The 19856-nt window shown below is 54.6% G+C and overlaps 1 protein-coding gene and 1 long non-coding RNA gene across 9 annotated transcripts in view; one reads left to right on the top strand and one right to left on the bottom strand.

Annotated features, from left to right (window-relative positions):
- The window catches only part of IGFN1 (immunoglobulin like and fibronectin type III domain containing 1), a 32162-nt gene extending 32050 nt beyond the window's left edge, over positions 1-112 (bottom strand). Inside the window, exon 1 of the mRNA XM_041762737.1 lies at positions 3-112. The gene's annotated coding sequence lies outside the window, so the exon portion shown is untranslated. The remainder of the gene's footprint in view (positions 1-2) is intronic.
- On the top strand, positions 102-15958 carry LOC121495371. 8 transcript variants are annotated; one of them, XR_005988973.1, is made up of 5 exons: positions 102-1284; positions 8142-8226; positions 13333-13740; positions 14632-14850; positions 15054-15958. It is a non-coding gene; the product is annotated as an uncharacterized LOC121495371 (long non-coding RNA). The 8 variants fall into 8 exon arrangements; XR_005988976.1 differs by adding an exon at positions 2534-2647 and having other exon boundaries at positions 105-637; positions 13333-14850; XR_005988971.1 differs by having other exon boundaries at positions 105-637; positions 1039-1284; positions 13333-14850.
- Positions 15959-19856: the final 3898 nt, after the last annotated feature.

Here is a 19856-nt window from a genome sequence, read left to right as displayed (position 1 = left end):
ACCTGGGTGCCCTGCCCACGTCCAGCCTCCTGAGTGCTCCCTCCTCCCTGTTCCCGCTGCCGCACACTGCCGGGGGCTCTGAATGGACTGCTGGTGGACGGGCAGTGCGGGAGCAGATGTAGGTCACCGCGGACTCCCCAGGCTCCTCGGCCCCTCCCACTGCCCGCCTCCCGCCTCCTGCTCCAGCCCAGGCTTGGCAGGACAGCCCCCCTCGGCGGCGGCTAATGCCCTAGCCTCAGAGGAGGTCAGAGATGGAAGGGTCCTGTGACATTAGCTCATCCAGCTCCTCGGTTTGCAAAGCTGGGAGCTCTTAACTAGATTGGCGTGGTTAAGTTTGCTCCACGTCGCCTCATTTAGATGACCCTTTTTAGCAGGGATGGGGTACTTCATCCAAAGCCCTAATTTTGCAGCTAAGCTGATCCCTTGAGACCCTTGACATCATAAGTCACACAAATACATAAAGCCGCTGCCCTCTTGGGAATCACAACCCAGAGCGGCAGCAAACAGGCAACAGGTTTTGGGAACCACACAGAAGAGCAAGATCCCAAAGGCTCTACTGTGGGGGTGCACTCTCCTGCGAGAGTGGGGCAGGAGGAGACCCTGGAAGCCGTGCAGCCCGGAGGCCTTCTCGGGGAAGGTGAGCTTTCTCGGGATAGCAGGGGGGCGGGGGCTCGGCGCCCCGGGCTGGGGCCTGAAGGTGGCAGGCAGGTGGTTGGGTTTTTGAGGACGTGTGGATGGAAGATGGGAAGTGGGGACAGGATAGCTGCTAATAGATTTTCTTAAGGAGAGTGAAGGGGAAGCAAAGCTCAGGAGATGAGATGAGAGGGTCACCCGGTCGGCTTCAAAGGGAGACCCCTGGACACTTACACGGACTCATTGGCACACGAGCACACTGCCAGTTGTGTCGGAGCCACCTCCGCTGTGTTCTGAGAAGGGAGGTGCTTGACCCCTTCCACTCTGGGGTGTGTGCATGCACAAGTGTGGGTGTGTGTGCGCGTGTGCATCTATTTGTGTGTTCCCCTGTGTCTCTCACCCTAGGTGTCAGAGGCTGGTGTTGAACACCTGCCCTGTGTCGGGTCCTGGGTCTGGTGCTGGGAACATAAAGGAAGGGAAGCGAAGGACCAGGCCTCCTTCTCCTGGAGCTTGCAGTCTAACGGGTCAGACGCGGGCCGACTAGCCAGTTCTACGAACTGCAGCCTGTGCTCCGAGGGAACCAGTAGAGGGCCGGTAGAGCTGGAGCTGGGAGCCCTGGGGCGGGAGGCCGTGAGCGCAGCGTGTGGACAGGTGGGCTTGAGAAGCCGTTGGAGAATTTTGATCTCTGTCCTAAGGGCTACTGAGGTTTATTTAAGTTGAAAGAGAGACAGGATCCAGTTTGCAGTTTTAGAAACTCCCTCTGGTGCAGGTAGAAAGGAATGGGGGAGAGTGGAAGTGGGAGGCAGGAGTTCAGCTCCCAGGAGCCTGGTCCAATAAAGCCAAGGTGTTCTTTCTGATGATAGGGCCCTGGGCTCCAGGGGGCCTTCTGAGCCGCAATGCTCCAGCGTCCCAGGAGGGGAAGAGGGAGGCTGGGAACATGGCCCATACACAGCCCTTCAGCGTATTAGGTGCCTCCATGGCCCTCCAGGTAGCTGGTAGTTTCTTCCCTGAGGCCTGGGGATGGCGAGAAGACCACAGTCGTCATGCCTCCCTGCTCTGCCTTGTACCATCCTTGCATCCCTCTCACTGCAATAAGATGGAAATTTCAGGACTCCAAGCATGAAAGGGCTTTCATTCATCTTCTATCCTCTGTTTTTTTTAAATCCTTTATGCTTTATGAAATGGAATGCCCAATAATATATAGCTGTGCCCGGCATGTTGAGGCATCCGCCTGAAGGTGAGAATCCTCAATGGTATGAAAGATCCTAGGCCAGACACGGTGTTGCTTCTTGTGATTGGAAGCAGGTAACAAAGGGGGTGACAAGACAGCCCCTTGAGGGAATTTTCTGGCTACCTACCACTCAGGCCAACAGTAGTTTTCTGTTGCCCAGTGATCTTCCCCGGGGCCCAGATTGTATCCAGTGGTAAAATGTTCACACTACGTGTCTCCATGATGTGACCTTATTATACCTTCTCATAGACTTTTTCTTTGGGAGCTACAGGGATGAATTTGGGCCTTCGTTATTAGGGGAATATCCATGTCATGAATATGCAGGGATTGTGCATATTCATTCTTTTACAGTGACTTATGGGAAGGGCTCAAAGACTTTGGGTAGTGAAATGATCACAATTTGTGATTGCTTCCTTGTCCCCACAAGAGGGAAATGCATTATTGTATGGCAGGAGCCAAGAGGCTTGGGCCCCATACAGGCCTCCCTCTAGGGGCCCCCTTGCTCCCCATGGCATGCATGGGTCGGGTGGGATGATCCATGAGATCCTGGCCAATCTGAATCTTCTAGAGCCCTGTGACTTGCTGAGTGGGTTCCATGGCAAGGCCTTGCATACTTGGAAAGCAGGGTCATTTCATGTGACTCGGGAGAGAATTCGAATTCATTTACAGACTGCTACGGCCTCTATGTGTTGGTGTGCAAAACAGCTCTGCTCCAGCTGGGCAAGTGTCCCTGAAGACTTTCTCCATGGGACCATGTCCTCTCCTGTTCCCACGGAGGTCCAGGTAGATGGATTGGGAGGGCATGGCTCTGCTCAAAGACACACACACAATGTCACTGACAGAGCTGGACTCTCTGAAAAGGTAGAAGGCTGCCTGCTGCCCTGTGGGGACGACTTCAGGAATTTTGACCCATTTCTGAGCTTAGAGCTAGGGCCCAAGAATCTATTTCCCAGTCCTGGCCCAGGAAGATGGAACTGAGAGTGTGGGGTGGGGACACACAGTACCATTCCCTGTGCTTCACAGCAGCCTCCCTGGGGTACACTCAGTGCTGCCCTTTCGTCAGCAACTCTCAGACCCCCCTCCCCCCGCCGCCACCCCTGCACAGCTGCCTGCCTGGCCCTCAAGCCTTCCTGCCTCTAGCCCAGCCTACGGGTCAGCCTTAGTTCATGTCTTTCTCATGCACCTGCAGGTAGCAAATGTGCCCTGTGGAAACGAAGATCTTAGAGACCCAAAGGGCAATTTCATGCTTGCAAAGCCAGCTTTCATCATCAGAAATGTGTGTCAGGAGCTAAGCCTCTCATCTGAAAGTGTCCAGCCCAGGAGACCCCGCTGACCTGAGGGTCACAGAAGGGGGCCCTCTGGACCCCCAGGGAACAGAGGGCAGGAGGAGTCCCCGCTCCAGTTTCCAGGAGGCTTTAGGCCACAATGGGCATTGGTCTACTGGGGCCATGCAGAACCTTCCAGAAGATCAGAGCTGGACAGGACCTTTGAGAGCATCCAGCAACAACACAATGCCAGCAGCAGTACCGGACTCTTACAGAGCTCTTGCTACGTGTCAGACATTCTTCTAGATCTTTGTATTAACTCTTAAATCTGCAGTCCTCACAACTAGCAATCTGTGGATCTACTCTGCCTCCCTCCTTTCCGGAGATGGGCTTCTCTCCCGGCCTCAGGGCTCCTCTCTGCAAAGGAGGGAGGCAGGGTAGGTCCACACATTACTAGTTGTTAATGGAGAGGAGCGTGACCTGTCAAAAGGCGGTGAACTGGGGAGAAGTCCCAATTGCCAAGTCATTCCAGAAAGCGGCTTCGCTGAGCTATCAGTCAGATGGTGAGGAGGCGAAGAAACAAGTCCTGCTCGCGGAGGCGAACCTGCTCTGCTTCCTCGGGCTGCGTTTTCATACAGCTGCCTCTGTGTTACAGAGGCACCGACTGCTGTCATCAAATCACAGCAAATTACGGCACACATGGGGTCCCGAGATCCTGCGTGACATCATTATATGGGTTGTTTTGCTTAGCCACATAACAGCCCTAGGATGTAGATCCTTATTATGTCCATTTTACAGATAAGTAAGCCGAGGCTAAGAACGGCCTGACACCAGCGTCACAGTCACACAGCTAGGAAATGACCGGGTAGGAATGTCAAGCAGGCCCTCTGACGCCATCACACTTCTGCCTCCTGGCCCAGCAATTCAGAACTTTAAAAATTAAATATAATCTAACACTTTGCAGCTTTCATGGCTGCATTCTTTGGACCATGAACCTCTTATCTTCAAAAGATAGACCAGGGCCTCTCAGACGTTGAGAAGGGCGCAACCACTTGCAATTTTTGAGCCTTCTGTATTTTTTTTTAAAGATTTTATTTATTTATTTATTTATGAGAGACACAGAGAGAGAGAGAGAGGCAGAGACACAGGCAGAGGGAGAAGCAGGCTCCCTGTGGGGAACCCAATGTGGGACTCCATCCCAGGACTCCGGGGTCACACCCTGGGCCCAAGGCAGACACTCAACCACTGAGCCATCCAGGTGCCCCTCTGGTATCTTTTTTAAAAGAAGAAAATAATAAAACAGGACTAAAATATGAGTAGTATATTTTAAATACTTATATTCAGCTACTTAATCTTCTTAACCCATAGACACAAAGTGCCGTGCAAGGTAATCATGCTCTTTACAGATTATTACAGGGTTCGTAAAAATGACTAATTCTCGGTGCCCTATCGGTAACGTGATCTGGGGATGAACACGATTTGTGCTTTCAAAATATAAAAGGAGGGCAGCCCGGGTGGCTCAGTGGTGTAGCACCGCCTTCAGCCCGGGGTGTGATCCTGGGGACCCTGGATCGAGTCCCACGTCGGGCTCCCTGCATGGAGCCTGCTTCTCCCTCTGCCTCTGTCTCTGCCCCCCTCTCTCTCTCTCTCCCCCTGTACCACTCATGAATAAATGAATAAAATCTTTTTTAAAAAATATAAAAGGAGTATCTCGTTCATTCCTATCAGTGTCTCTCCCATGACCGCGTGGAAAGCTCACTGGGAGGTAACCCTGGAGGCCTTCAAAGCACCTGCCACCGCCCGGGTGGGGCTTTGCCCAGGGCAGGAGCCAGGAGGGGCGGGGAGTCTGTGGGGTTCAGAAAAGGCTCTGTGTCACCCCTCACCAGTCCTCCCAACTCCCAGCAAGTCGCCCCAGCCCCGAGTCCTTGGCTGCCCCCCCCACCCCCCCCCCACCCCCGGCGACAGCCCTTGCGGGAGGAGGTGGCAAGCCGATTGGAAAGGAGACGCCTCCTACCATCTTTCCCTAGAGCCCTCGTGGCGTTCGGGGCCCTGACCACGGCGGGCCTCGCCGCAGGGGCGTCACGCTGGCAAAAGGGGGGACGGGGAGACCGTCCTGATTCCTGGAATCTGGGCCAGTGCTCTGTCAGACTGCCCACCCCCCAGGTGGAGAAACTGAGTCCAGCAGGCAGCGAGGAGGTGGAGCAGAGGAGCCAGCCGCCTTGGGCTGGGACGGGAGACTGATGGGGTGGGTGCGTCGGGAGCCCCAAGAACCCCGGGAGGCCCGCAGGTCAGCCTGACTCAGGCTCTTGTCATTGGGGCCAAGCCTGACGGCAACTGCATGCTGCGCCAGGAGCCTGCCCTCACCCACTGAGCTCCTCGCGGTGCCCGAGACCTTTCTACCAACCGATGCCCTTCACCTGACCTTCTGGCTCGGTCCTTCCAGCACCAGGTCCTTCTGGCCCCCGCCCCCCCCCCCCCCCCCCCCCGTTAGAACAGGCCCCTTTCCTGCCCTCCCGTTATATATGTATTCAGTGACATGTCTGGGGACCACATTAATTCAGCTGGGCCTTCGTGCCTCAGGCCGGTCCTAGGGACACAGATTCTGCCTCCCTCCAGTCCCAGAGCTTTGCAAAGGCCGAGCGAGTCTCTCCTCCCAGGACACCTTCCCGCACCACACCCACGGTGCCCCCGGAGAGGGCTCCGCTCCCCGTTCCCCTGCAGCTTTGTGGCAGGGCCCTCACCTTCACCTAAAGGCCCACCTGCCCTGCAGGCCTCACACCCAGGGAGGTTGTAAAGTGCTTTTCGTGCCTTGCAGGGGAGTTTGGGCTTTATTTTGGGGTGCATGAGGAGCCGTAAGAGGCTTTTAGGAGAAATAATTATTTGTGTTTTAGGAGGAGCTCTTGGGTGTTGCGTATTAGTTAGATTGGAACAGAAAAAAAAAAATCTGAAGCTGGGACCTATCTCCCCCATTAGACTGGCACTCCCCAGGAGTGGGGCTGTGTCTCCCACATCAGACTAGGGGCTTCCAAGGGCAGGGACAGGGCCTCCCAACCCCTGGGCCTGAGCCTGGATTCATACCCAGGGCAAGCTCAGTCTCACGGACTGCTTTGCCTAAGATGGAAATCGAGGCCCAGAGGGGATATGACTTGTCCCTGGGAACCTCCGCTCCCGCTGGCCAGCTGAGACCAGTACCATGGGGATGAGACCCTATGACGCAATCCCCCTGCCCCGGGTTCCAAGGGCAGTATGGCGCCTTCTCTGAGATCAGCTATCCTTGCTCTGGCATCAACTTCCCAAGTTCCCAGCAGCCCGGCCACATGCAGCTGGTAGTAAAGTTCAGGCTGAAACCCCATCCCCGCCCCGTGGCTTGGCCCTGGGGCCCCCTGCCAAAGCAGAGCACCACAGGCAGGGGCCAGGCCGAGGGCCGGGCAGAGAGCGAGGCTGGGGCCTGCTGCGCACTTTTAAGGCCTTGAGAGCTGCAGCCATGGGATGCAAAGGTGCCTGTCACTCGCCTGCTTAGGAAACCCTGAAGACAGGGCCCTCCCCTGGGGACTGGAGAGGAGACTGTTCCCGCCCTCTGGGGGCTCATCCTCTGATGGAGAGGTAGCCCAGGCCTTCCACACTCAGTGGCAGAGGCACAGCCCCAGCCCAGAGACTCTCATTGTCAGGTCACCAGTAGGCGGTGCCTGTCATTGTGGTTGGCTCCGACCGCAGCTCTCCATGATGGAGAAGGAATGGGCGACTGAGCCATGGGCACTTGGTAATACTGGCACTTCGTTAGCACGTTTACTTTTACTCTTTCCACTGTGGATTGCAGGGAGGTGTTCGTGCAGGCTCTTGCCTCTGCCCAGCTGACTCCTCATCACTGCTTTGAACCTCTCTCATTATCCAGTGCAGAGAAGCTAGTATTTATCCAGACTGAATTGGTCCAATCTATATATTTGCTTATTGGTTCTCTCCTCATTTTGAAACAGAAACCCCATGAGAGAGATTCTGTTTTGTTTCCGGAGTTGAGAACAGTGCTTGGCATTCATCTGTTGGGTGAATGCCCCCCAGTGCTGCCAGAGAATCTACAAATAATTTACCTGACTCCAGTTGGGGAGCGACAAGCAACTCTCCACCACTACTTGATTTTAAGTGGGCGTGTGTGGAGACTCCTGCATAACCGAGATAACGGACAGACAGGGAGATGCCTATCGTGGTTCTGGGTAATAAAACTGGAAGATAAGGAAGGGAGAGGTCCCAAACCAAAGGGAACAGTGCAATTCAAGACGGGAGTGGGACTCACTGGGAATTACACAACCAATATAGGTGGTTTCTCACAACGTGGTCGGTCATAGCCTCAAAGTTAGGGGCTGACGGCTGAGAGTCGGGATGTAGGATTAACAGACTGACCTGTCCTGTCTCAGCCCTAACCACATCATTACCAAACTCTTACAGTCATCAAAGCCATTTTCCTGCCCAATTCTGGGCATAGATGGAGATGTTTGAAGACATAAATGAGCCACAGTCGACAGTCAAAACTGACTTCTCTTTATTGGTTTTGGTTCAGAAAGAACAATCAAAGAAAAGAAAAGAAAAGAAAAAAAGAAAGAAAGAAAGAAAGAAAGAAGAAAAAGAAAGAAAGAAAGAAAAAGAAAAAGAAAGAAAAAGAAAAGAAAACAATCAGGGGCTCAGGCTACCCAACCAGAATTTGAGATGCAAAGTGTTAAAAACTCCATCAAGTAATTAAGTATTCTCAAAGAGTAGAACAGCAACAGGAAATAGCCATTGAGTAGAGAAGGACATTAGTCATCATATAGTAAGAGCGAGAATTCTCAGCTTATAAGAATTGTTCGTTTGGTGTTGACACAAGGTGTTTGTCTCCACGAAGGGTGGAAAAGCCAACCCTGTGAGTGAGATGTTATTTTAGATAAACATCAAATCTTTGATCCTCACTCGTTTCATTTCTCAAACGTGGCTCCAAATAAATGTTCGGTTTCCCTTTCCAAAGATAAAATTCAACATTCCAGGAGGAGTGAGCTGCTGCCCGAGTCCGGTGAGTGATGGAGTAATCAGTAATCTAATGATGGACGTGAAGACTTTCTCCAGGAGTCAGTAAGCAACCCAGACCCTTGACTTGATGCCAGACCCCCCCCCACCCCGCCCCGGGCTCTTACACCCATGGACACCTTCGACCTCACAGCTATCTTATCCCCATTTTACAGAGAGGAGACCTGAGACGTTGAGAGGTGAAGTGAGTTTAGGTCACGGAGTGAGCCTTACCTGACACGGTGGCACAGCCGGGAGTGGAGCCAGGCAGACAAGCCTCTTTGCCCCTCAAAACGTGGGCTTCTGATTTATAAAACGAGAGAGATCAGGTCCACTTGACGGCCACCCTGTCCAGTTGCCCCTGTGGAACTTCCTCCTGGAGAATCAGAAAAGACACAGAGAGAGAGAGAGAGAGAGAGAGAGAGCGCAGGAGAGACGGAGGGAGGGTGGGAGGAAGACCGAGAAGAGAGAAAAAGAGAAAAAGGAAGCTCGAATCCTACCAGAGGACTTCTGCTGCGCAGTCGCTAGGAAAGGTGACAAAGCCCTTTGGCTGGTTCAGCTCAGTGACACCTTCTGGTGCTGTTCCTTCTAAAAGCCCAGCCTGCATCAAGAGACCTTGGGACCCAGATTGGGTGCCTCCCCTTCACGTCCCCACTTCCTTTTTCTGGGGCTCTCACACCTCCCACCCTCCCTGCAGTTAATTCTGGAAAATGCCCCGGGCAGTCCCTGGGCTCCACTATAGACCGTATCCCAGGGGGCCACCTGTCAGCCTAGGTTGTTAGATGCTTGCTCCTGGAGATTGACAGGAGCCGGCTGGCTCTCATTAATGCTCAGGGCGGAAGAGGGATTTATTGCCTGGTGACTGCTTTGTGCCCCTGGAGGAACTCAATCAGGAACCACTTGCCAGAGCACCAGCATGATGGCTCCATGGATCCAGGAGCCTGAGGGTCCCTTCTTGGTCCAGTCTTGTGTCCATCCTGGAGATGGTAATCCTGGTGTTCATCTCTATCCTAGAGAAAGTTCTCCGGGACCCTCTTGCCCATTTCTTCTCTTTGCATGGTTGTGATCTGACTCACATGAGTGGGAGATGGTGCCCTGAGCCTCTTGGTTGTCTCCAGGGTTACCCTGTCTGATGGGCTTTCCTCTGTTCCCCTACGGCAAGTCCACTGACCATAGATAGAGTGAAGGATTTCCCTGGCTTCTCCTGCACCAGGCCCTGGGGACCTCTCCAAAGGAGGCTCTGGACCAGATGATTCGATCTCAAACTTCCTGGGTACCGCTTCAGCTTTATTTACAAAAACTATGGGGATAAAAACTATCCTTGCATTGTGGGTAGCATGAGAATTTAAAGGAAGAAAACTTTTCATTTCCTGGCTGATTTTCTGAGACCATTTTAAAATGATCTTATGCTGGAAGGACCAAGGCCACAGCTCAATAGAACTAAAAATTGAGGGGAATTTGGTACAGTGGAAGTGACTTGAATTGCCAATGGGATTGTTTCCTGGTCTGCACTGGTGGACACTTATCTTCTGCGAGAAGTGGTAGGGGGTCCATCCTGGATGTGCAATTATGCAGATAACGACAGATACAATCTGCAGTGATAGGATTCTTAGTCATGTGACTCCAGCCTCATCTTAGTCTTATTGAACATTTGTTTCCTCATTTGTAAAAAAGGGATGATAATGTTGTTAGTGGAGGGTCATGGACTCTTGAATCAGACACACCCAGATTTAAATATCACTTTTACTATCTGGAGGCTGTTAGCCTGGACTGGCTTGAGCAGAGAGAAAGTGGAAGGAGATTTTATCAGAGAGGTGGGGGGTCATTAATCATACGGGGCCATTGGCCATGATAACGACTAGTCTTTTTCTCTAAGATGGGCGGCCGCTGCGGTGTTCTTAGTAGAGGGATCACAAGATCTGGCTCACATGTTGAAAGGACCACTCTGGCTGCTGGGTTGGAAACAGACTGCAGGGGGACAAAGGTGGAAGAGAGGAGACCAGACGAGCGGCCCCTGTAATAATCCAGTGAGATGAAGATGCCCCGGAGCATCCTGCAGCAGTGGAGCTGTGGGTGGGGGTGGTCAGATTCTGGATGCACCTGTAGGTGCAGGATCTCCTGACGTCACAGTTTATCATTTTATATTTGAGCAGTTATTGTTAAGCATTATTCTGCTAGACTGAAGGCTCTGTGGAGCATGAACCAACCATATGTTTGTTTTCTTCGTTGATGGAATTCCTGTGTTGAGCCCAATTCACCAATACTTGAGGGAGGAATGGAGGAAACCGGGGCATCTTCTTGACAACCTTTGCCTGTTGTGCCCCTGAGCAGATGGCCGCTTGCCCACCCTCTGACCTCTTGCCCACCCGTCCTCTGAAGCCAGGAGGGTTGCAGGCACCAGCTGAAGGGGCTGAAGGGGATGGTAGAGGCAGTGGAAAGAGATGCGCTCAGCAATCGCAAGGCCAGAGAGAAGGAGCGGGCGATGGGAGAATGTGCCAAGAGGAAGGAGGAGGGATGGACCTTCCAGTAGAGTTGCAGGGCTACGCACGTGCTCCTCTGAGATCAGCCCACCAGCTATATGGGGCCAGGGGCAAGGTGGGGATGGCCTTCACTGCAGGAACCCTGCACTCCATGGGGCGGGGGCTGTGCTCCTCCTTGGGTGCCAAGGCCAAAGGTCTGCCCCTTCTGTAGGCCGCAGCTCTGGGGCGGGGTCGAAGGGGATGGTGGGTGGAGGAGACGAGGGAGGGACAGAGGTGAGGGAGGAGGGCGGTGCATGCAGAGGTGCATGGCCCGGGATGCTTGAGCTGTAAGGAGAAGCAGGGAGGGAGCCGTGGTGGGAATCTGAAGGCAAAGGCAGGAAGGGGGCTTCCCGGGAAGGGGACCCAGAGGTCCAGCGCTGCCCCTCTTCCGTCTGACATTCCAAACAATCTTCTTTCAAATTAGTGATCCTTCCGCATGGTGCCAGGGTCATCCCCTCTGGCCACTGTCCTCCGTGGCCATTCACACGAGTTCACACGCTCCCTCTCCCCTCACTCTTCACACCCAGCTCCCCTCGGCACCTGCAGGACACGTGTGCACGTGACTTGCTGCTTCCAGGGCCCTACCCAGAGAAGAATCCACATATTGGATTGTCCACCGTGCATGAGGGTGCTCACAGCAGGCACACAACAGGCACCAGGCCCTCGGGCACCAGGCAAGGGGTCTTATGATCCTAAGTCCTTCCCTGAAATGTGAAGCCTTTCTGGCTCATTCTTCTCCTAGGTCAGATCTACATTTTCGTGGGGCTGTAATTTTATCCCAGCCCCTATACCTCCAAGGACTTTATTCTAGTCCTTCCAATCAAAGGCCCCCTCTGCTGCCTGAGCCTTGTTTTGAGGTCACTTAATCTCCCCTGAGTCTGAATCTCTTTCTTTCTGTCAAGCATTGTTCAAAGCTTGTTGGAGACCACAAACCTTCCCCGGTTAAGTCCTCCTCTCCCCTCTCCCTCGTGCCCTCCCCTGCACCTGCTGCCCTTCTAGCATCACACAAACACGAGGAGGTTTGCCAAGGACGGGGCCTGTGTGTCCTTCTTGCCCCCCCACTTCTCCCTCTGCGTATTTGTACACAATCTTTGCGAAGTCCCCCAGGAGAGGACGACGTCTCGTCCTCCCCCTGGCTATCCCCATACCACCCCATCCTGGGTGCTGCCCAGGAATTACTCAGCCTCGGGCGCTTTGCCAGGAGATGGGCTCCTTAAAGCAGAGACCTGAGCGGGCGAAGCATACGGCGCACAGGTGACTCCATGCGGCAGCCGAGGCCAGGGCCTGGGCGCGGGATGGCAGGAGGGCGGCTGGGTCAGGACCGCAGGTGCTGGGGTTAAGCTCCCCGACCAGCACTTGAAACAGATCTTGCCTATTGAACGACCTACAGGCGGTTGCCCTTGAGCAGTTGGAGAAAATTTAGCACCTCTCAGCTCTAGTATTTAATGAGCTGTCCAGGCTGTTAATTGCTTTGTCAGCTTTCCTGCCAGAGGCGCTCTCTGGTGAGAAGAGGAGGTGAGAAGAACCTAGAACAACCTGGAGTGGGGAGGGCAGGTGTCCTATGGCAAGGAGTTGGGGAGTCAAAGGGAATCTGGGAAAATCAAGTCTCACGGGACCCCCAGAGGCGCGAGAGCAGAGGCAAAAGGCCAAGAGTAGAAAGAGCCGTCCGTTTGTTGTCTATTTTTACTATCCCGTAGACATGACTCGCTCGTAACCAAGGCTTGGCCAAGCTGCCAGGCAGGCTCGTGCCAGTTGCCCCCCGAGAACACCTCAGAAGTTATCCCATTGAAGGCACAAAATCCTGAAATCAAGAGAGGTAGCAACTCCCCAGGCACAGGCCTGGCACGGCCCAAGGGCTAGCCCTAAAGCAAAGTGGGGGAGAGCAGAACAGGTTTCCAAAAAGTTGCGGGGAGGTGGGCATGGACGTGAGAAAACCATCGGGATGGAAACATCTCTCTTCCTCCTCCCCTTCTTCCATTCCTGGCCGCCTCTCCCACCGCAGGAAGTTGTGCCAGTCAGTCCAGCTCCTCGCCCACCGGCCTGCAGCCCGCAGCACCCCAAGGGCCATGATGGGAGGAGTGGGGGTGTGGGGAAGGGAGGGTGGGCTGCCACCTGGATTCAAACTCTCACTGCCTTTCTGACCTGATGTTCTTCAATCTGTGTCCTGGTTTTCCTGGCCTCGTAATATCCATCTCTGTCTCTTCCTCCATTTGGGGGAAATTGGGAAGGTTGGTGTGGTGATATCTGGCAAGTTCCTGCTCCTTGGGAGACAGCTGCTGGGCCCAAGGGGTGTTATCAGAACCCCAGACTGCGAGCCTGGCCCCTTTCCCCCGGCTGGTGGGGCGGGCGGGTGTTGCAGTAAATCTCTAGTGGTGTGCAAATCCTGGTCCCAATCACGTTGGAGTTTTCTGGAGAAAACCTGAGCTCAGAAGCTCCCCTTTCAAAAGAAAACCCCTCAAACTGCTCCGGAGGTAAACATTCACCCCCTCCAGAGTTCCTTCGCTCAATTCCCCCCCCCCCTCCCCATGAACAGGCACCTTCCTGTTTATAAAAAGGAAACCTTTACAGGGAACTAAGAGGGCACTCAGCACGGAGGAAGAGAGGCTGTTTCCCTTCCAGGCCGGAGAACATTCCCCCATCCCTTCCCCCGCAGGAAGGCCGCTAAGGCGAGCGTCTGCCTCTGTTCAAACACCTCTCGAACATGGGACGCACGTGTGTCCGGACTCAGTTAACGGACACACAAGCTGAAGGAGAAAGACCGGTTCTAGGACCACAGGAAAGGACTCGGCTCCCGCAAGCTCCTTGGGAAGCTTATAGAGAATGTGACGGACACACGGATTCCCCCAACGGTGAAGGGGAAGCGCGGCCCGTGACGTGGGTGAAGTTGTTCCTTTGCTAGGTATTTAGTTGACCTGCTCCTGTACGAGTGTCGCCCCGGCAGGTCTCGTGCCAGGTGCCCGGGGTTGGGGCCCTGCCCGCACAGAGCTCTCGGCCTTGCCTACCTTCTAGCAAGGACCCACGCGAGCCGGCCGTCACCGTGAAGCACCATAAAGGCTGTGCGGTAAGGGGACTTCGGGGACCCTCGGGGTTTGACCGGAGCGCAGGTGGCGAGCCCAGCCCAGGCTTGGGGAGCAGGAGCAACCTGAGCAGGCTTCCTGGGAAGCTGGCAGGCGAGCAGGCTAAGTGAGGCAGGTGGGGAGCGAGTGTCCCAGGTAGAGCGAGCAGCAGGGGAGAGGTGTAGGGGTGAGGGAAGAGGGAAGCGAGGTCCTCAAGGGACACTGAGAATTCGGGTCCATCCGAGACGGTTCCTCAAGGCCCGTCCCCACCAAGGGCTTCCCAGAGGCCACTGAGCCCCGGCTCCCAGACGGGAACATCTCCCCAGCCCTATACGCCCGCAAGGATGCGCTTTGGGTTTTCTCACTAGTGCATCAGCCTCGGGCCGCTCCAGCTCCAGCGGCAGGTGACAGCGAGGCTAGGGCTGTGGGGACTCCTCGGGCGGGACGAAGGCCATCTCTGCAGTCTCTGCAGGCGGGGGACTGAATACAGCGCTCAGAAGGCCTGGGGGCTCCTGGCTCCTGAGGCAGCCCCTTCCAGGCTCGGTCAGTGCTCTCCCTCCGCCTCTGTCTACCCACGGCCTTGGCGGGGGGTGTGGGGGAGGGCTCCCCGCTCCTGGAGGGCTGGGTGCGCCCCAGCCACGCACAAGCTGCCCTCCGCTGCCTTCCATCAGGGGTCGGCAAGTTATAGCCCACAGCCTGTCGTTGTCATTAACGTCTTATTGGAAACAGCCACACCTGTTCGCTTCTCCTCTCCAAGTGCTGTTGTGTTTCGACAGCAGAACTGAGAAGCTGCAGCAGACCTCGTGGGGCCTGCGCAATCCTCACTCCCTGGCCCCTTGCAGACCCCTGCGCTAGAGGGACCGAATGCTTTCAGCCTTTGTGTGTGCCCCCAACAGATTCCCGGAAGCCTGACCCCAGAAATTCCATCTCAGCATATGCCCTGGCCTCACCACGTCGTCGGTGCTGAGACGTGTTGACAACACGAAGAATTTCCCACGGAGACTTGTGACGAGAGCTCTCAGGCGGGCATGGAGGAGGGACTCTCCTGCGGAGAGGCAGGAAGTGGCCTCTGAACCTTTCGGCCTTCTCTGTGAGCCGCCACCAGGTGACAGAGGGTGAGCTTGGAGGGTCTGGCAAAAAAATTACAAAAACAGCAGCTGTGAGAGAAGGGGGGATGGCAACCAGAAGGGCTGGGTCACAGGGAGGCCAGGGCGGCCAAGAGGGCTCCAGGCTCAACCCTGTGACCGGGGAAAGAGAGAGGCCTGTCAAGTGATGCTGGTCTCTGGTGGCCGCCTCATCAGCACCCCTAATCCTGCAGGGGTTTGCACGCTGCTCTCCTGGTCCCACAGCGACAGCTGAACTCAATCAGGAGACCCGGACCAGCCTGTTGAACTGGACAGAAAGAGGAGCACGTGAAGTCCAAGAGGGAGGAATACTCCGGAGAGAGCTGGAGGCCTGCTTGTCTGGAAGGGCCTCCAGAGGTCATCCCGCTCTCCCCCTTCTCCAGGGAGCGCTGCACGCACTGGGCTGAAGGCGGAATCTAGCGAGTGTGTGACATCGGAGTCTCAACATCTGAGTCTCAACCACACCACTGGAAGGTTCTTTCCATCCTTTCTGGGTGGGTGAGAGCATTGACTCTGGAGCCTGGTAGCCCAGGTGTCAAATCCAGTTCTGACACTTCCTGGCTGTGACCTTGGTCAAGTAATTTCATCTCTCTGCACCTCTGTTTCCACACTTGCAAAATGGGGTTGTTGGGAGTTCTAAGCGAGGTGATATTTGAATAATATGTAAGGCATAGGGTAGTTCCACAAACATGGTGGCCGCTGGACTCGATCGAGCTATGAAATCCTTTATTTAAATCTCTTCCCTCACATTCACTTGCCCTTGTTCTAGGCTTTAGCATTAAAATAAGTGGTTGGCAAAAGACAACAGATACTTTCTCTGATTTAGACCTCAAGAAGCCTAACAGTACCGTTGGCTCTTGATGATTCAGTGTTTGGCTCCAGCACACAATCTAAAACTGGGGTAGAACATTCTGGAACATGATAGGGGGCCTTCCTCCCTCCTCAGCACTGCGCACCTAGGACTCTGTTAGGAGGCCTACCTAGACCTAGTCCACTAGAATTCTGATCTTGAGTAAATCCAACAGGGTCCAGAGTCCTCAGTTAGAGACGTCATGGATGTCCAGGACTCAGAGCCACAGCCGTGTGGGCCCCACCAGAAGCCATAGAAAGAGAAGCAAGCTCTGAGACATGAAGGTCACATTTTTTTTTTAAGATTTTTATTTATTTATTTGAGAGAGAGAGCGCACAAGTGCAGGGGCAGGGAACAGAGGGAGAGGGAGAGGCAGACTCCCTGCTGAGCAGGAAGCCTGACTCAGGCTCCATCCCAGGACCCCAAGATCATGACCTGAGCCAAAGGCAGACGCGTAACTGGCTGAGCCACCCAGATGCCCCTGAAGCTCCCATCTTGAGCCCGACCTGGGTAGTGTCCCACCCCACTGCCTCCTTGCAAGGAAAACTCTGTCCATGAGCTACATACCCAGCAGCAGCTTCTACCTGCCTAGAGATGAATCACAGCAGGTTTCTGCCCCCCAGATGGCAGTTGAAACCGCCCAAATTTCTCCCTCCCTCTCCCCTGTTTTGGGGCAAGGCCTTCCAAATACCAGACTCTTTAAATGTACTCATTAAGTATAACGTGTGCCAGACACCGTGTCAGGCATTTGACTCAGGTTGGGCATTTGGGACACTCAGCTGGAAAGAGCAGGTCACCAATGGTATGTGCTAGTGTCACCATGATGGGAGCGTTTACCCCACTGCCTCCTTCCCAGGACAGATTTCTGGGCCTCAGGGGTGAGTGAAGGAGGCCCCCCCTGTGTACTGCGGCCGCCTGCCCCGCCCAGGGATGGTGAGCCATCCCTGCCCCAGGCGGAGCCAGCTGCAGTTGGCTGTGATTAATGGCCTCTATTAACAGCAAGTTGTAAACTGAGCAAGTGCTTGTGAACATCTCACCTCTGCTGAATGCCACACCAGGGAGTACTCTTTAACCCTTGGAACCTCCTGCCTCCGCTTGAGAGACAGGGTCAGAAAACAGCTCTATGGGGGCAGTTTAAGATGCTTTGCAATCACGGAAAAACAACCCCACAAACCCTTTGGGGGAAAGGTCCCAATCCTAAAACCTGAAGATTAGGGAAAGGCAAGGCTGAGGTCCGGGGTCAGGGAAGCTAGTTTCACAAGCTGCAAAGAAATTCCAGAGCTGGGGCGCCTGGGTGGCTCAGTGGTAAAGTGTCTGCCTTTGGCTCAGGGCGTGATCCCGGGGTGCTGGGATGGAGTCCCACGTTGGGCTCCCTGCAGGGAGCCTGCTTCTCCCTCTGCCTGTGTCTCTGCCTCTCTCTCTCTCTATGACTATCACGAATAAATAAATAAAAATCTTAAAAAAACAAAAAAGAAATTCCAGAGCTGATTCAGGCCAACACCTGGGTGTCCTTGGGCAAGTCACTTCCCCTGTCTGGACCTCAGTCTCTTTATCTTTTAAAACAGTGGCCTCCTGCTCTATTAAGCAGATCGGTAAGATCACAGGAATCTTTACAAAAGTCAGAAGCCAGGCTGTCCTTTGGTTCCTTCGTCCCGTGAAAGAATCCCTGCACAAGCAAGCAGCCCTTGCCCCACCATCGCCCTGCAACCCGCCTCCTACCCTCATCTCTCCAAGCTTTGAGGCTGATTTCCCTCAAGTGGATTAGAGACTAAGGGGAAAAAAAAAATTAAATCGGTGTTCTTTGGTGACCAAACTCGCATGCCAGAGAGGTCGGGGAGATCCATAGACTTCTGTCGTGTTTTAACTTTCAAATACTCTCTGGGTTCTATCTTTTGTTCTTAAAAGGCGGTGACATGCACCAGGGTTATGTCAACCCACTGAACTGGTGTGAAAACTGAGGTCCCGGGAGATGCTGCGGTCTGGAGCGCGTCCAGCTCAGGGATCGGCGTGGGGGGCGCTGCGCGGTCTCTCCCTGGGAGGCGCTGGCCCGGGCCCCTGACAGCCGAGCTGAAAGCCTCTAAGGTCACAGCCCTTCCAGCTGTGAGTGCAGCCTGAGGTGCAGGTGCTTAATCTCTCCTGTCTGAAGTGATTAGGCGCAGAAATTGCGGATTAGTGTCTCCCGTGCCGCCACGCCTCCAGATCCGGGCCGGCCCCCCACCCCGTGGGCAATGGCAGGACGAGTGACCTTGTGACCTCGGGGCTCAGCCAAGCGCCCGCGCACCCCCACCGGCCGGGCTCACTGTCTCTGACCTCGGCCTGGGCTGGGCACCGCCTCCCCCGGGCGTGTCTCCAGCGTGCCCACCTGCACCCCGAGAGGGTGCACCCCCACCCCCACCCCCACCACATTACTCCCTGGAAGCTTCCAGGCTCCGCCCGGCTGGGAAAGGTCGAAGCCAGGGAGCCGCAGGCTGGAGGGCATCAGGCTGGAGGGCGGATGCCCGGGGATTTGTCACATTTTTCCCGGGGGTTAATCATCCCAGGGAGGGAATCTGAGCTGTGCCTGTCTCGGGTACAACAGGCCTTGTCGCCTGGAGGGCAGATCTCAATCTTTCTCGGGTGACAGCTGCTGGCCGGACCGAAATGTCCTCATCCCGGGGGTGTCGCCTCCTCCTCCCAAGGGCGAGGGCCATGGGCTGGGGTGGCCGGCGATTGGCCGGCGGCGGCGGGAGGGCCCCGGGCCCGGCCTGAAATGGATCCTCCTTGGCCACCCGGGCCGCGGAGCCCGACGCCCTGCCCTCGCCCTCGCCCTTTGCGTTCACGCAGGATAAATATTTAACCTTTCCATTTTTGCACCGGCTTAATAAGTGTTGGTGTCTAGTACAGCGCTTGACACATCGTAGGCATCCGATACCTGTTTGTTGATGCACAAGCCCATCGGCTTGCCTGGCTCCCCGGGGGAGTCATGTTCTTAGGTTTCTGGTTTTTCATCACACAGTTGTGGTACGTGTCACATGTGCTCCTCGTAAAAATGTAAGCGTCCAGATGGGTGCATCTTTCCCTTTTAAAGATAGAGTAGAGTAGGTTGGAGGTTGTTCCGCTCCTAACGTATCAAATGCTCTCCGGGGCTCTGATGCGCTGTCCTGAGTAGGAGAGGAAGGGGTGACGTAAGCAGGGGACACTCCTGTTTGCCCCTTCTGATAATACCTTCTGATTTCATCTTGGGACACTTCCTTGGGCTGACCGTCAATGTTTCTTGAGTTCTCTTGACAAGGGGCAGGTGTAAGACCTAATTAGGTCGGTGGCACTCTCCCCTTCTGGACTTGGAACACTGAGTAGGGCCAAGGAGCGGGGCGGGGGCCCTCGGCTGCCATTTCACCCTGTGGCGAAGCTATGAGAGGATGCGCTAGTTTCTGCCCGCTTCATGCCTTATTCTTCAGCTCTCTGCCCGATTCTCTAGGTTTTCCTCTTCTTTCCGACAAACTCCCTTTTCCCTTAGGGTATCCAATCAGGTTCTGTTGCTTACCACCAGAGCCCCCTAACTGTCAGAGTCGCAGCTAATGAGTGGGAGCGGGCATAATTCCCCACCGAGTGCTTATGGGAAGCAACTCACATGGAAATATGATTGGTGCTGAAGAATCCTTAACTCATCCCCTGTTTTGAGGTTCCAGGAAATCCAAAGTCACCCATGCCAGACTCATGGGATCTCAGAGCTAAAAGGGAACTTAGAGTCATTTGTCAAACTTTTCATCAGATCCTTAAATTCCCTCTCAGGTAGCTTCAGCAAGTAGCCAACCAAAAGATATGTGGACACCCTTGGTGATAGCAGGACAGTCTCTCCAGGCAGCCTCTTCCTCCTTTAACCAACCTTGGTAAACATCCTTCCTGATACCAACCTGAAAGTTTTCTCCGTTGGCGTTGACCTTTTGGAGTCATGCAGTATGAATTCTATTCATCCTCCACATGACATGCCCTCAGATGGCTGAAGACAGCTATCATATCACTGAGATTTCTCTTTCCCAGAACAATGTCCCACTTCCTACATCTGTTCCTTGTGTGGCAGGGTTTCGAGTTCTCCAACATGCTGGGCACTGTGCCCTGAAATGCATCCTGTCTGTGCTCCTCATAGCACGTGTCTCTGAAACGGAAC

This window comes from Vulpes lagopus, chromosome 1 (genome assembly GCF_018345385.1).
Source record: "Vulpes lagopus strain Blue_001 chromosome 1, ASM1834538v1, whole genome shotgun sequence".
NCBI lineage: Eukaryota > Metazoa > Chordata > Mammalia > Carnivora > Canidae > Vulpes > Vulpes lagopus.
Note: the sequence above shows the minus strand (reverse complement) of the source record. Positions and strands in the feature narration are given on the sequence as shown.